This window comes from Heliconius melpomene, chromosome 13 (assembly GCF_056956725.1).
Source record: "Heliconius melpomene rosina isolate 202511_hmr_F chromosome 13, ASM5695672v1, whole genome shotgun sequence".
Taxonomy (NCBI): domain Eukaryota; kingdom Metazoa; phylum Arthropoda; class Insecta; order Lepidoptera; family Nymphalidae; genus Heliconius; species Heliconius melpomene.
The window spans coordinates 6,006,136-6,022,460 of NC_140401.1; the positions used below are offsets into that span (position 1 = coordinate 6,006,136).

General features: G+C 30.5%; 1 protein-coding gene across 1 annotated transcript in view; it reads left to right on the forward strand.

Moving 5' to 3' along the window:
• The first annotated feature begins 11,482 nt into the window (after positions 1 to 11,482).
• Positions 11,483 to 16,325, forward strand: part of LOC146532722 (uncharacterized) — a 32,018-nt gene continuing 27,175 nt past the window's right edge. Inside the window, exon 1 of the mRNA XM_085196942.1 lies at positions 11,483 to 11,814. The gene's annotated coding sequence lies outside the window, so the exon portion shown is untranslated. The remainder of the gene's footprint in view (positions 11,815 to 16,325) is intronic.

Below are 16,325 nucleotides of genomic sequence, written 5' to 3' on the forward strand. Positions count from 1 at the left end.
AAAAAAAACTGTTCTTAGAAATGAATATAAACTACATATATGTAAGTCCACACCATTCTAGAGCAACTTGCAATCACATAATTCGAGCTTAGCATATTATTATCAATTAATTATCATGGATATGTATTGGACTGACAGATTGATGCCAGCGGCTTGCGTTTTCTATTAATTAAACTTAATTAGAATAATGAGTCTAAATTACAAGCGATATGTTTCCGTCTTTATATTGCCTTTATGCCCGAACGCTATTGTGATATATGGCACAGCGTCATTGACTGAGCCCCCTAACGACAGCAGTAAATGGCAGAAGTAATAGCCTATTAGGCCCCCTTAGAAGAAGAATAATTGACATACAAGGCACCCAAATTTGATTTCGTTAAATAACAAGAATTGTATATAAATTCAGTTCAATATTGCAAAGATTTCATAGGTTTATTATTCTATTTTCACCATCTCAAAAAAGGTTTATCAAAATGTAAGGGGATTTCTCCGGGCAGCAATCGCGACGTATATTGTCAGGTCCTGCCTTCCTGATATACCTACTCCACTTTACAAGGTCCTTAACTTCCTTAGTGTTTAGTGGACATTCGACCTTCCAGGACGCTTCCTTAGGCACCTAGGAGGTCTCAGGCCATGGACATACATAGCAACTTCTATTCGAGGTGGTTTCCAGGTTGGCACGTAACGTTCTGCACAGTTTCAAGCTTATCATATAGTGGTGATAAACTCTGACTGGGGGCTCTGGCTATAGTTGCTGCATTATATAGCTGGTACATTTCAATACGATGTATTCCAGTTTATCTTCAGAATTTGGCTACTTTTTTCTTTTGACTTTGACGTGATAGGGTGATGAGGATTCTTTTAGAAGAACGTTTACACGGATATATTAGACGTAATATAGGTTCTTAGAATACTTTCTCCCTCTGTATTGCAAAGACCATGAACATGTTCGTACCTTAGCAGACATACCGACGTGTCTGTTCAATTTCCCCTTAGCTTAAGTCCTAAATTTATTTTAAAATCATAATTCATGGAATTGATAGTTTCACGTAAATTTAAATTTTATTCTAATCTCTTTTACAGTAAAGTTTAATCAATATTTACTGTTAGACCAGAAACGTACTTAAGACGTATTTACATCCCGTAAATTTGCTATTATTATATAGATTGTAGGTGATATCGTTATAAATAAATCTGCATTTAAATAACTGTCAACTTCATGCTTTGATCGTTTATCGTGGTAATTTTCCTTCGCATTTGTAATTATTGTGAACGTATCACGCAATCCTTACTTACGACACGGTGACATTTTTGACATATAGGTACATTTATTTAAAAATATAAGAGTTAAGTGGTAAATACATATTCATATTCATATTACATGAGAAATAACATATAGAACTGTTTGTATCCCTCAAGTGAGATTTTTCAACAAGTTTCTCAATTTTGGCGAAGGTTTAGCAATTTTATGTTTCCCTTGAGATGCGCCCAATCGCTTTGCCTACAAAGTATTATTTCATGTGAATTTCCCTTGCTGGTTACTTGCTATATGCCATCAAAGAATTTACTTCATGCGTTATCAGAGCTATTAATAAAGTGACATGAACGGAATTTACAATTTTAATATTTACTGAGGAGACACAAGGAGGAGGTCTTGTCAACATATTCGTTGACAAAACACTTTATTTTTTCCAGTACTCTGAGAGACACAAGGCCTGGACATGCAATGCATCTTTTTATGCAATCTTGTGAAATGATTTGACAGACAGACTAACAGACACACAAATTGTAAACCAGTCCAAAGAAATGGAGACTAATGTTAATTACACGAGTTAAAATATTTTTACTATATATTTTACTATATATATATTTACTAAATATATTCCACAAATTCGGGCTGTTTTGAGTCCTAAAAAGAACAATTTTATAGTTATTTCGTAATTTAAATCTCTTAAATTTCCAATGTCCTTTTAGGTTACGCGTGAGCGCTACCGTTACAAATGACCGCACGCCTGCGTGAAAGTTAAACACTATTATTTGCTGCATTTTATTTTTAATTAAAAAAATATCGTTCTATAGTATATATTTATATAATTACCGGATACTAACTACTAATAAAACAGTAGATATAAACTAATTTCAAAGTTAAATAAATAACTATTTATTTATCTTTGAAATTAGTATATAAGTTATTTTTGGAAGCTGATGTATAGTAATATTGTATTTAAATAATTTTATGTCATTGAAAGTTCATTTTAAATAAACAAAAAAATAACAAAATAATAAACAAATTCCACAGTTAAAAATAAAATATAGTAGGTATATCATAAGTATTAACGTCAACGATGTCAACGCTCTTTTACGTAAAATATTATTTTCATAGCTTTCTATTTTTGCATAAGAATACATTCTTTATTTACAGTGTTGTAGTAGGTATTCAGACAATTCATATTTATAGAAAGATGTGATTATTTATTTATATTCGCTAATGTTATATTATTTTAAAAATATAATATGTGGATCCAAGGCTCTTGAATCGAATTCACAAAGAAAAAAGTTATTTCCATTATTAACGCGAGATTCAATTTGTTCCATCGGAGAAGAACTTAAATGACAGCGGCATCGGCCATCATAACCTCGGCAGCTGGGCTTACCGGATGTTCAGATATAGACTCCTCGCAGCAGCAGGTGTTACTCTTAAACATGTATCATCCTTTTAAGTAATTAAGACGTGTCGCAAGGCAACCGATTTATGACTGCTGTGAATGAATGGTGTGTTTCATCCATATTTTCATTTGTATGTATTTTTGAACGGAACATTTTTTATTCAATTTATATGAGTAAAGGGTTTTTGATTGTGAAAGTAGAGTTTTAATCGGAATTATTAGAATATATTTTATAGATCTATACTTATAATAAAATTGCAAGAGGGTCGGTGTCTGTAGTTATGTTATTGGCAACCTTTATTAACGTAATAGAACTCAAAGCAAAGATTTTTAAAATTATTGTCTGTTTGTCTGTACGTTTGTAATCGCTAATCTCAGAATCGGCTTAACCGATTTGGATGCGGTTTTCACTATTAGATTTTAGCAAGCTCCCGAAAACATATAGGGTTTATTTTATTACAATCGGTTCATAAATACAAAAGTTATGTCAATTTAAAGTACTTAGTTAGGTCGGTTTTTCTTAAATACACTAAAATTAACATTTGTATAATTGAAGCGGGCGTAGCCGCACGGGCAGACTAGTATAGAATATATTTATAAAGAAGCTTTTTGTATAGCACGTACGTACTAGTTAAAAAGGAGCAATCTATGTATCTATTGTATGCAATCTAAACAATGAACTATGATAATATAACTTTCACCAATATCGGCTTAGTCAAAGGACAGAAGGCAAATATCAATATATAAGCTCTGAGTGCCGCGGTTTCTTGGAATGGTCATATTTAAGCTAATAATATCTCATTAATAAAGCGTCTTATAAACTTTGTTCAACCACTAAAGCAATTTACTATATTTTGTTGCTTAAAAATCGTTAAAACTTATTTTCAGTTGACGGAGAGGCGAGCCAAAGGGGTTTTTTTTTACTTTTATGATTACTTTAATAAATCTATACTAAAGCTAAAGAATTTATTGAATTGAACGCGTTGATCTCAAAATCCATTTGTCTAAATTGAAAAAAATATATTCGTGTGAAATATTCCATTTATCGAGAAAGCTTAGACTCGCAGGCAGTATACGTACAGCAGTATACACATAGACAATATTCTGTAAGACCCTTACACAATTCTGATATAACAGCTATTATCATTTTTATGGTTGTTGTAATTGAAAAGAATTAAAATAAGACAATCGAATTTCTTCCCTTTGTTCCAATAACCGTTCCGCCGAACTCAATCGGTCGCGTGAGCAGCAAACAAAGAATACTCATTTCTTTAAAACTGTTGTATTATCATTGGAGTGTCTGTTGCCACAACCTAGAGCATTTAGTTTTGATGTTTTCAGAATTATATCGAAGCGAGTTATTATTTTCTTTATAATATAATATATTTATTTGCTTGGTTTCGATTATTAAATATAAAGGAAATGCTACAATACTTCTTTTCCTTAAATATGCTTAAAGATCTATAAATCTTTTTGATATGTATAAATGATCTATACATTTGAAATATCTACGATTATTAGGCCTGTGAGCACAAAAGCTGTAGAAAATGCTAAAAATTTATAGCAAAAATAAATTATTGGCATTAATGATTAGCTTAGACAGTAATGAAAAGTGTTATTCTTAAAATAAAAAAAAATGGTGGATACAGTTAGCGAATAACAATTACTCTTTCTTCTGAATTATAGAATGGTAAAAAAATACGAGAGAACAATGACAAGAATATAAAACGTATATCGGTGTAAGACAGTGCGCGGAGTGCGGAGTGCGGACCGCCCTCACGCCATTAATCTTAGCTTTATTATAAACACAGGAGCCAACTAAATCATAAACACGTTAAATGTTGTACTCGTGAGCTCTTTTGGAACGAGGACTGTTGTGTCGGTGGTCTCGGCTGTGATTCCGAGTTATTTTTAATTACTAAGCAGAAATGTCATAAAATGTATTATATGTATTATAGAGATATATCAGCATAAACTTTAAGTTTAATAAACATAGTTTGTATTATATAAATTATGAGGTAAATATACTACGTTATTGAATACAAATTTGTTAATCCTATAATAAGGTAAATACATTATTATTCTATTACACTCGATATTATGAAAAAGAAAATGTTTTTCTAACAACTTCTGTTTATCACTATGGTTCCTACGTTCACGTGTGCCTTGACTCGGCAATCGTGTAGATCTCGTGATAAGATATTGTTAATAGAGAAAGCTTTTAACATTCGTTGTTTTAACAGAATTTCTACACTAATTTATACCTATACACTTACTTAAATCTAAGATATATTCTAATATTATTGTATAAGGGTAGTTCTTCATGGCACCTAAGTATATAGATTTGAAATAAATGTAACTAAGATGTTTCATAATTTTTTAAATATGTAGAAATATTTTTACTGTAACAATATTGTCAATAAAGCTATCTAAATTATTATATGTAAATAGCTTTCTTGAAAGGATGGCGTATTCGATTGTTTCGGTATATTCAAATATTAATTTCTATCCGATATCGGTGCTTTTTTTATGTGCCAGTATTTGTTTTTATGTCAATTTGAGGCCTTTATTGTAAAGGTTTTTCTGACAAAATCGTTTTCGCATTCGATACGCTCTATCGAAAGTTGCTGAAGGCATAAAGCACTAAAGTTCTTTATATGGTACTGTTTTTGGAAACTCTATTTATTTTTTTACTAAATAAATGCTGTATAAATATTTCTTATTTTTTAAGCTTACGTATTTTTTAGAAACATAGTAAATAACGTTAAATATTTGTATTTTAGTATAATAAGTATAGTATACATATATATAATATAACATTTATAAATTGAAGTTACTCAGAATATTTAAATGGAAATCTTATTTTAAGAGCCAAATAAATGATAGCCGCTATTAAACAATATCGAATACTTACTACTTTTGAAGTATAAAATGTGAAAGTTTTAAGATCGCTTGGCAAATACTTAACTTTAAAATTTTGCACAAAGTAAAATTTAAAAGTTTTTTAAAGTGAAGAGAAAGTGGTTTTAAAATACAAATAAAAATAAAAGACCACCATAATACAGAATTTATAAAGAAATTCCCATCCCATATTTACGAGTACATATAACCTATATGTATTGAATTAGTTTTGTTTCCATAAAACTTAATAATATTTAATATATATTAACTTAAAATATTATACTTTTTCAAGTGCTTTACTTTCTAATTTAAGCGTAAAATACGTAAATATAAAATTGATAAAGATGGCGCCTTACCGAATCTAAAATAAAATATCTAATCAGTTTCCTATATAATTTCCTTTGCCAACTCCTAACAGATAGGTGCCTACCCAATCTACCCAATTTCTTTCGTATAGAACACGGCCCCTGTCACATTCACGGCCAGAGCGGTTGCAGGTTGACTACACGAAGTGCTATTACTATAATCTTATAACCTCGATTAACTATATTGATCGAAATTTTTTAGGTATAATTTCTATAATTGAAACAAAACTTAGATATTTTTTACATGGAATTAATAAAGCTTAAGTTATATATATTTTTAAATACGAACGAGAGCATACGTATCTAGACTAGGTATGTATCTAGGATTTAAAATTTTCAAATATTTTGTGTGGTTTTTGAATTGAATGAAGACATCGATATTTTAATGGCATAAAACACCATTTAATATTTATTATCATGAGATAATAAAAATATATTATAAAAATATCTGTCGCGGAGATTTCAAATCCAATTCGTTTAAAATATTATCCCATCAAAAACATAAATGTAAAAAGAAAGCCAAGTTCTGTAATAAAACATATGCTTTCAGCGATAAAAGAAGTGAGATGTAAATGTATGCCAAGTTCAATGGTCAGTCCTGAAATTTATTTTTAACAATATAAAATATTTTATAACAACTGAAAATGCCCATTCTTCTTACAACTTGGAGACTTTATTTATGTGTAATATCTGACTTGGCTAGTTTTCAAATTAATTTACATCGATATAAATGAATGTATTCAAATTCTATTCTACTCAGATTCTACTGTAAATTCTTATGAAAACTAGCCAAGTCAGATATTACACATAAATAAAGTCTCCAAGTTGTAAGAAGAATGGGCATTTTCAGTTGTTATAAAATATTTTATATTGTTAAAAATAAATTTCAGGACTGACCATTGAACTTGGCATACATTTACATCTCACTTCTTTTATCGCTGAAAGCATATGTTTTATTACAGAACTTGGCTTTCTTTTTACATTTATGTTTTTGATGGGATATCATTACTTTTTGTACAGAAATTATAAGTAGGAAGGTTCATAATGTTATCAAAATCAAAATATTCTTTATTCAATTTGGCCATTACAAGTACTTTTCCTATAGGAAGCTACTATAGCAAGAAACTCAAGAGTTGCTCTTTTTAAAACATAGTTTAGAGTAAGCGCTTCATAGGACATTTCTCTTCGCCGAATAAACCCAGTAGGACACCATTGTGATAATACACTTCTATCTTAATATTGTACAAATCTACTGCAGCCTTTATTTCGGAAGTAGCTCCGTACGTAGTTAAGCAAAGCATGTCTTCTTTAGAAGAGTAAGGATTCCCGTTTCGAGCGCTAGTGTAGATACTTAAATCATTCCAGTTACGACATACGTACTCTACTATAGTCTCGCGCAATTTATTAGTTTGTTGTATATCAATACGCTCAAACAAAGAATATGCAAAAGCATGGAAGAGACAGCTCCCATCGGGAGGCATTGGAACAATTCGGTGTAAGGTTCTTGTTTCACCCACAAGCAATTTTATTGAACGACTCATTGTTCAACATGTCTTGGAAAAAATATAAACAATAAGTTTATTAAGTGCTGACGGTACCAATCTGAATTGATATGATCCCAAGGTCAACTTCGTCCTCTGCCGTTTTTACAAGTGTTCCTAAAACCAGTAAAATCATGAAACCCATTCCAAAAAAACCATTAAAATATGAGCGCCTTCGTACAATAAAATGTATCTAATATAATTAGGTATTTACTTTTTTTTTATTATAGTCAATAATATTATGTTTTATTACTCTTAAGATGATATTTAATTATATATGAATTTAGATTATATTTATCTATGAATCTCGACTATAGTTTTTATTTTGTTGATTAAATGACAGTTGTCAGATTATAAAGTAATTAATGTATGCTGCGTTTAGAAATCTGATAAATTTATTATTATTTTTTTCTAATTTTATTATTTTGTTGGAATAACTTAACACGCAATGCCTCCAGAGTTCGATGGAAACAGGGGAACTGAGTGCCTTAAAACTAGATTCCCTCTGTCTACCCCGCTATGTGTGGAATACACCGTAAAGCGGATTTATTTATTGGAACGAAGTTCCTTACGGCAGGCTTGGAAGGGATAGGGATTTCGCTGCGTGACCGAACTGAAAAAAATGTGATAGTAAAACCGTAAGAAAAATGCGTGGAATAAAACCGTTAAATGAGACGTGCGCAGGCGCGACAGTCGCATACACAGACGAGTAGTGTATAATACCTTTCTCTTTCTCCCTCTTTCTTTTTTTAGTTGATAATTTGAATTACGATGTTTTTTTATTTTAAGTAAAAATAAAAAAACATAAAAACATAAACAGTAAAATACTGAATTTTCTAAATACTTTCTTGTACTTAAATAAAAACAAATCAGCAAAATTTAAGAGAAAAATCAAGAAAACCTACATAAAATTGAGCACGACTTTTTTTGCAATTTGTGTCGATTCTACATTAGCCGAAGGACTCGTCGTTCGTCGAACTTCGTTCCTACCTGGTGTCCCACGACACCACATTTTGGTTTTTTTTATTATTTTGTTTAAGTAATTTTTAATTTTCTCTTTTTTTCTCTTATTTTTTTATTAACAATTACTTAAATTTTTACTGTTAATAATTACTTTATAATTACTTCTGTTAAGATAGCTGGTAGGCTGACAATGTTTCAAAATAAAAATCAAATCAGCTTCACTCTGTATCCCGCACACAGAAGAGTAGACAGAGAGAACCTAGTGTTAAAACACTCAGTAACTAGTAACCAGTAACCAGTCAGGTTTTACAGTCACACTTTATGCCCCTGTGCCACGACTGACCTTACAGATAGTATATTATTATTAAATTTTATATATATTTCTATCAATATAATTACTTTTTAAAAGCTTTTATTTATATTTATTTTTTAGTGTATTTTTTTCTGTTTTAGGATTCTGTACCTCGAAAGCAATAAAACAGAACCCTTATAGGATCTTATATAGGACTTAGTACTTAAATATTGTAATAATAATTTAATATTATTATCAATGCGGCTATCATTGTGCCGATAGTGGTTTCGGTTAACGGTTTAATAGCGAAAAGCCTCAACCAACACCTTAAGAGGCTATCGCTTAGCTGTTGGATCAAGAACCGGATACAGAAGGCAGTATTACTTGAGACGGCACGTATTGTGCGGAGGTTCCTCTCTCTGGAGCCCCGGCGGGACATGGCTTGGACCCTTGTCCCGCCCTCGGAAGAAACAAAAAAAACACTTTTTTATATTTTTAAATGTATCTTTTTTATAATAATTTATATTTAAACATGTAAAAGTGATTCACTAATTTAATAAAAGTTCTTCAGGTATTTAATATCAAATACGTTAATCGACTATGCAAATGCTCTTAGTATAATAAGTACTAAAATGTTTAAATTATCTATATATATAAAAGGACTTGTCCTCACTGACTGAGATAAGACGCACGCACAGCCGTAACCGCTGATGGTAGAAACGTTAAATTTGGACAAAAGTTTACTTTCGTAATCTGGACATCCACTAAGAAGGGATTTCGAAAAATTTTAACCTTAAAGAGATGAAATAGCGGTTCAAAGTTTTTATGGAAAAAATTTTAAATCGGCACCGATTTTTATAAAATTTGAAATTTAGATTTTTAAAGGTATTTAATTGAACACGTGTTTCATCGTTTTCTAGAATTGTCCCCTCTTATTATTCCCCCCCTAGAGAGAACCTTTAGGGGTGCAAATATTCATAAATATTCATAAAATTTGAAATTCAGACTCTTAAACGTATATAATTAAACATATGTTGTATGGTTTTCTAGAATTCACCCCCTAAGGGTGCAAATAAGGGGTTGAAAGTTTATATAGAAAAATTTTTAAAACGCCACCGATTATTATAAAATTTGAAATTTAGACTTAAAAATATTTCATTGAACACATGTTTTATGGGTTATTAGAATTCACCCTTAAATAGGCAAGCGAAGCTGCGCGCGTCCGCTAGTAATAAATAATAATGAAGGATGTTAATCCATTTATTATATTTTTATATTTTTACGTAAAGCCCTTGAAGTCCACAAGATGACAGGCTTTCTCAGGACATAAATTAGAGTCATTTTCAGCTATAAATGGAGACATATCTTATCTTAAAATATACTTGAAAGCATCGTGTTGTTTGAGATGGCTTACGTAAGTAATAGTGAAGTTAGTCTACAAAACAAATAAAATATTTACTAACGTGTGACATAAATAAAAGCAAATATATATAAATAATGCATTGCTCTTATTTTGTTGGCAGGCGCTATGCCTAAAAATCAGTTATTGATAACTTTGATTGCTATGCTTTCATTACAGGTGCTATAAGTAAATGTTCCTAATTGAATCTATTTATTGAAAAATTATAAGAAAATATTTAAAAAAATACTAGTTTCGGATTTTTCCCTTGACATACACCCAATTACTTAACCGGATGCTAAATTTCACCATTCTAGATCATCTGGAACTTGGTTAACATTAAGGTCTATAGGTCAGTCACCCCCCTAAAAATTTACGATTTTTGGACGTCATTATCTAAATAACTGTTTGAGCTGTGTTTATGAAATTTTATGCACGTATACAGGTAGGGGGTCTAAATATTTGAGCCAAATATGACAGCTTTAGGTGGAATAGTTTTTGAGTTACGAATAGGTAAAAAGTGGCTTCAAATGGTTCGTGTAAAATAACACACGGTGCTGCTCGCCAGTTCTGAAACCCAGAAACTTGGCACGCGCTCCGCGCGTTTTAAATATAAACGATTTGCATCATAAACCATTATTTATAATTGTCGTTATAAAATTGGATAACACCAATAAATACAATTTATTGACTTTAATATGAATTTGTGGTGCCAGTTTTGTTAATCTTTACATAATCTTGGCTCTTAAAGCTCGCTCGACCTATTAACATTTAATTAAATGTTTCCTGCAAAGTTCAATGTTGTTTAAATTACTTCTAAATTTTAGACAAATCTTGTAACCCAATCTTGTCCTTGAAGGGTATAGCGGAACCAAATAAAATTATAGAATTTATCAATTTATATAAGAAACGCACAGAAATACACTGAAAAATGGTTGTAAAAAGAAGTTTCTAATAAAATAATGTGGCAGTATGAAAGTAATTTAAATGTATAGTATCTTTCAGAGTTATTTCACACCTTAATATATTTCATAAGAACTCAGTAAAACTTTTATTATTCATCTTATTTAATAATTTTATTATAGTTTGATTCTAAACGAAAATTAAATTAGAACTTTAAGTATCTACTTAGAGTTCTAACTCGATTTGCATTGCCATCGGAGCCGAAAATGACATAAATCTACGTTAAAAGTTAATTTTGTCAATCCAGATAATTCCTCAAGGTTTAATCAGACTAAGTTGGGTGTAATTAATGTTCACTAAGGCCACACAATCTAGGGAAGCTTCGGCTTAGCCGCCGGAGTTTGGTACGGGCGGGCGACGGCGGGGCGCAGCGCGGGCCGCGGAGCTGCGTTAGTACCGTGAGAGAACCCGCCTGTTCTGAACGCCTAACCTCCTGTACCGGGACACTTTCATTAATATACGACAAATCGATTTCAAAACAAACGAATTAAGTTTAATAACACCCTATTTTTTTTTATAATAATGGAATAAACTTTGGAAAATATATTTTTTGTGTGTAAAAAAACTTTTAATGTAAAAAATTTGGTGTAGGTAATTAATTTATCCGGTTAACTTATTTTAGGGAAATGTGTTAGGTACATACTTTGTATTTAAAATTGGTTAAGAACTTAATTATTTTTAAGTGATCGGGATCGTGGCGGGAATGTGATTGCCATAATATTTCGTAAGTTGTGACTTTATATTTCTACTATATTTAATTAAGATTGTTATTGTAATGTTAAACATAATATTTATTAAATATTTAATTTTTCGAAGGTTAATATTTCTATTTTTTATAAACATAATCCGATATTTATGTGAAACATCCGACAGAAACTTCCATAGAGCTATTTTATATTTATTTTTAAATGTAGGTTTACTTATATACGACAAATTTTTGTCGACCTTTTTGTCTAAGATTTTTTTAGCCTTTAACGTTTAGCCTTTACCTTTTAAACTTTGAAATATAAAAATGTTTCTGTACAAAAATATTTTTAAATCTAAAGAAAAAAATAAATATTGATAGCTGAAGTGCGGTGCTTTGATCATCAATCAGAATTTTATACTTTGTACAAAAAAATGTATAACTAAATATTTTACAGTCATTTAAAATAGTTTCGGAATTTAGTAAAGTATATATTATACCTAAAAAAAACGTGAGATGAGCGAATAAAAATTACATTTTATTTTATTTTTAGTATATTTCTTGCTAAAATACTAAATAACATTTTTAATTCATATAAATAAATATATATAAATGTAGGTATACTATAAGTTAAGAAACAATACATCTTCATAATAAATAATGATTTTCACAAAAAGGTGGCAGGTTTTTATGAAAAATCTTCTTTTTCATCCTCTAGAGTTTTAATTTCTAAAAAGCTTTTTCCTACTAGACGTTACGTCATATTAACAATCTGTGGGCTAATTGTCAGCTCGGTTTTTATAGCGGTTTAAGCCGTCCTTTCGTAGATTACCCACTATATCAAAATGTGGACTTGCATAGATATATGTACTTAATATATAATATTAATATAATATTTTAAAAAAATCAACAAGACGACAACAGAGTGTTTTTACACTCCGCCTACCCGATGGTACATGACGATAAGACTAATATATTTTTTAGCTTATTTATAACATCTGAATCAAGGTATTAATAAATAATCTTCACGAATTTGAACTTAACTTAACGTACGGATATATAAAAAATATGTTATTAATATAACATATTAAACATAATAAAATATGTTATTAATATAACATAGATAAGGAACTGTTTATATATATTAATTTATATTATTAATTGTTAAGTTAAATGCATATTTAAATAAAAAGTAGGTAGTATATTTTAAACTATAAAATACATAACTGTTAAACTAGCTTTGAATGAAAACAAATTGCGTGCAGTGTAGTGGTGAACATTTATATTTCTTTTTCATACAAAATGACAGGCTGCACAAATTCTATGCGTTTAGCTTTTCCTGTGCCCATTTTCGTTCGCCGCATCACAGCAACTATACAAACCTTAAGTATTCTTTTGATAATGTTCATTATCGTTAGATCTCTTTTTTATCTAACTTTCATGAATATTCATGACATAGTTGCATAATTTCTCATATATTCACATATTTTCTCATATATTCACATATTTTCTCATATATTCACATTTATATTTAAGTATACAGCGTGCGGGATACAGGAATGATTAGTAGGTCGATATACAAATTGTAACAGCTTATATAGGAGGTCATTTCCAACTAATTTTGCCCCATAAGGCATGGTCTCAACTTTTACCGTTTTCGACATATCGATCATCCAAAAAGTATAGCTTTATACCATTTTTTTATAGTCAAGTTGTATCCAGCTCACACAGGGCGTTCCCGATTTACCCGAGAATTCTAGAGGCATGGCGTGTTGCGTGGTGGAACTTAACGCTATGGTTTCCTTCGAAACTCAAGCGCAGAAATTATGTTTTCATTTTCTTTACGTGTGCAATAAAATGCACGAAAACAATTATTTTCCGGGATTTTTCAGCGTTTTTCCGTATTTTTTGGTTTTCTTTGACTAGCACAGGTCCCTTTTAATTACGTAACATGGAGCCGTCTGAACGTTGTAGTTTTTAGTTTATTGGGTGACAGGGTAGAAAAGCGTTAATTTTTTGTGACAAAACAGAAGAAATTTCACTAATTTTAATGTGCATGTTTTGATATAGTACAATTTATGTTTTCTCAAAATGTTATACCAAAAAAAAAAATACTTTAAACATTCGCCATTTTTCCATGGTTACCAAATTGGTGTTATTCTATTATTTTTTTAGATTTGACTTATTTTAGCTCTCATTTAATTATGTGCTTTCGAGACTACAACCTAAAAGTATAAACTGTCATACATCATTACCTATATCTAAAAATCTTATAGATTTGCTTATAATTTGGATACCAAATACAGGTATAAATGTTAAGTACTCGTATGTGTGATCTAGTTAGACAAAACATTGAACGGGGCCTCGTTTTAATTAAATAAATTCATTCACTTTATTTAATGTAAATACATGTTTTAAATGAATAAGAATATAAAGTATTTGTAATAGTTATTTTCTGACGTGACGTACTCGTATATGACAACTACATTGTGTGGGTGACTGTGCATTTTTTAATTACAGTGTGGTTATTGTGGTCTGGTGGTCTGGTGGCATACTCTGACGCTCATGGTCCACCTAACTTGTCACATACCATGGCTGTGGGTACTCTTGTTTGTGGCTTCTGTACTATGATAAGGATTATCTACAATGCTATCGCATTTTTTTTGTTATTTATATAACTATACTTTCTATCTAATATTTATCTAAATCTAGAATTTTAGTACAAAAGAGCCTTTTTTTTTCACTTGACAGACCTTATGCTCTCTTCTATATAACGACTAATATTATAAATATAAAATTTTGGAAGAAAATTTTCACGTAAAAACTACTTAGGTTTAGATGAAACTTTACTAGAAGATATCTTACATATTAGAATAACATAGACTACAAATTTTGTTAAGTTTTTGTATAATTTGATTATAATGATTATAATGGTTTTGTATGATTTGATTACAATAACATTAAGCGGACGAGAAGCCATGTTTGGGCCACTAGTATAAAATAAATATAAAGTGGAGGAGGGCTAGACAATGGAAACAATTATAATTATCTAATATATAAAAGGACTTGTCCTCACTGACTGAGGTAAGACGCACGCACAGCCGTAACCGCTGATGGTAGAAACGTTAAATTTGGACAGATGTTTACTTTCGTAATCTGGACATCCACTAAGAAGGGATTTTGAAAAATTTTAACCCTAAAGGGGTAAAATAGGGGCTCAAAGATTGTATGGAAAAAAATTTAAATTGGCACCGATTCTTATAAAATTTGAAATTTAGGTTTTTAAAAGCATTTAATTGAACACGTGTTTCATCGTTTTCTAGAATTCTGCCCCTAAGAGTGCAAATAAGGGGTTGAAAGTTTGTATAGGTTTTTTTTTAATCGTCACCAATTTTTATAAAATTTGAAATTCAGACTCTTAAACGTATATAATTAAACATATGTTTCATGGTTTTCTCGAATTAACCCCCTAAGGGTGCAAATAAGGGGTTGAAAGTTTGTATGGAAAAATTCTTAAATCGCCACCGATTTTTATAAAATTTGATATTTAGACTCTTAAAAATATTTAATTGAACATATGTTTCATGGTTTTCTAGAATTCACCCCCTAAGGGTGCAAATAAGGGGTTGAAAGTTTGTATGGAAAAATCTTTAAATCGCCACCGATTTTTATAAAATTTTAAATTTAGACTCTTAAAAATATTTCATTGAACACATGTTTCATGGGTTATTAGAATTCACCCTTAAATACGCAAGCGAAGCTGCGCGCGTCCGCTAGTTATCTATATATGTATATAAAAGGACTTGTCCTCACTGACTGAGGTAAGACGCACGCACAGCCGTAACCGCTGATGGTAGAAACGTTAAATTTGGACAAAAGTTTACTTTCGTAACCTGAACATCCACTAAGAAGGGATTTTGAAAAATTTTAACCCTAAAGGGGTGAAATAGGGGTTCAAAGTTTGTATGGAAAAAAATTTTAATCGGCACCGATTTTTATAAAATTTGAAATTTAGATTTTTAAAAGTATTTAATTGAACACGTGTTTCATCGTTTTCTAGAATTCTCCCCCTAAGGGTGCAAATAAGGGGTTGAAATTTTGTATAGGTTTTTTTTAAATCGACACCAATTTTTATAAAATTTTAAATTCAGACTCTTAAACGTATATAATTAAACACATGTTTCATGGTTTTCTAGAATTCACCCCCTAAGGATGCAAATAAGGGGTTGAAAGTTTGTATGGAAAAATCTTTAAATCGCCACCGATTTTTATAAAATTTGAAATTTAGACTCTTAAAAATATTTCATTCAGCACAAGTTTCATGGGTTATTAGAATTCATCCCTAAATACGCAAACGAAGCTGCGCGCGTCCGCTAGTATACATATAATGTTCGTACATTGCATATAACGTCCAATGTTTGTGATGGAATGTTTATACATTCCATAAATAGGATAAACTGAAGATCAAGTGTTGTCAGACCGGTCAATCAATCGACCATCAGAGTCTAGTCCTCAAAGCCGCTCCACGGAGGCAAACCTGTCAAAGTTAC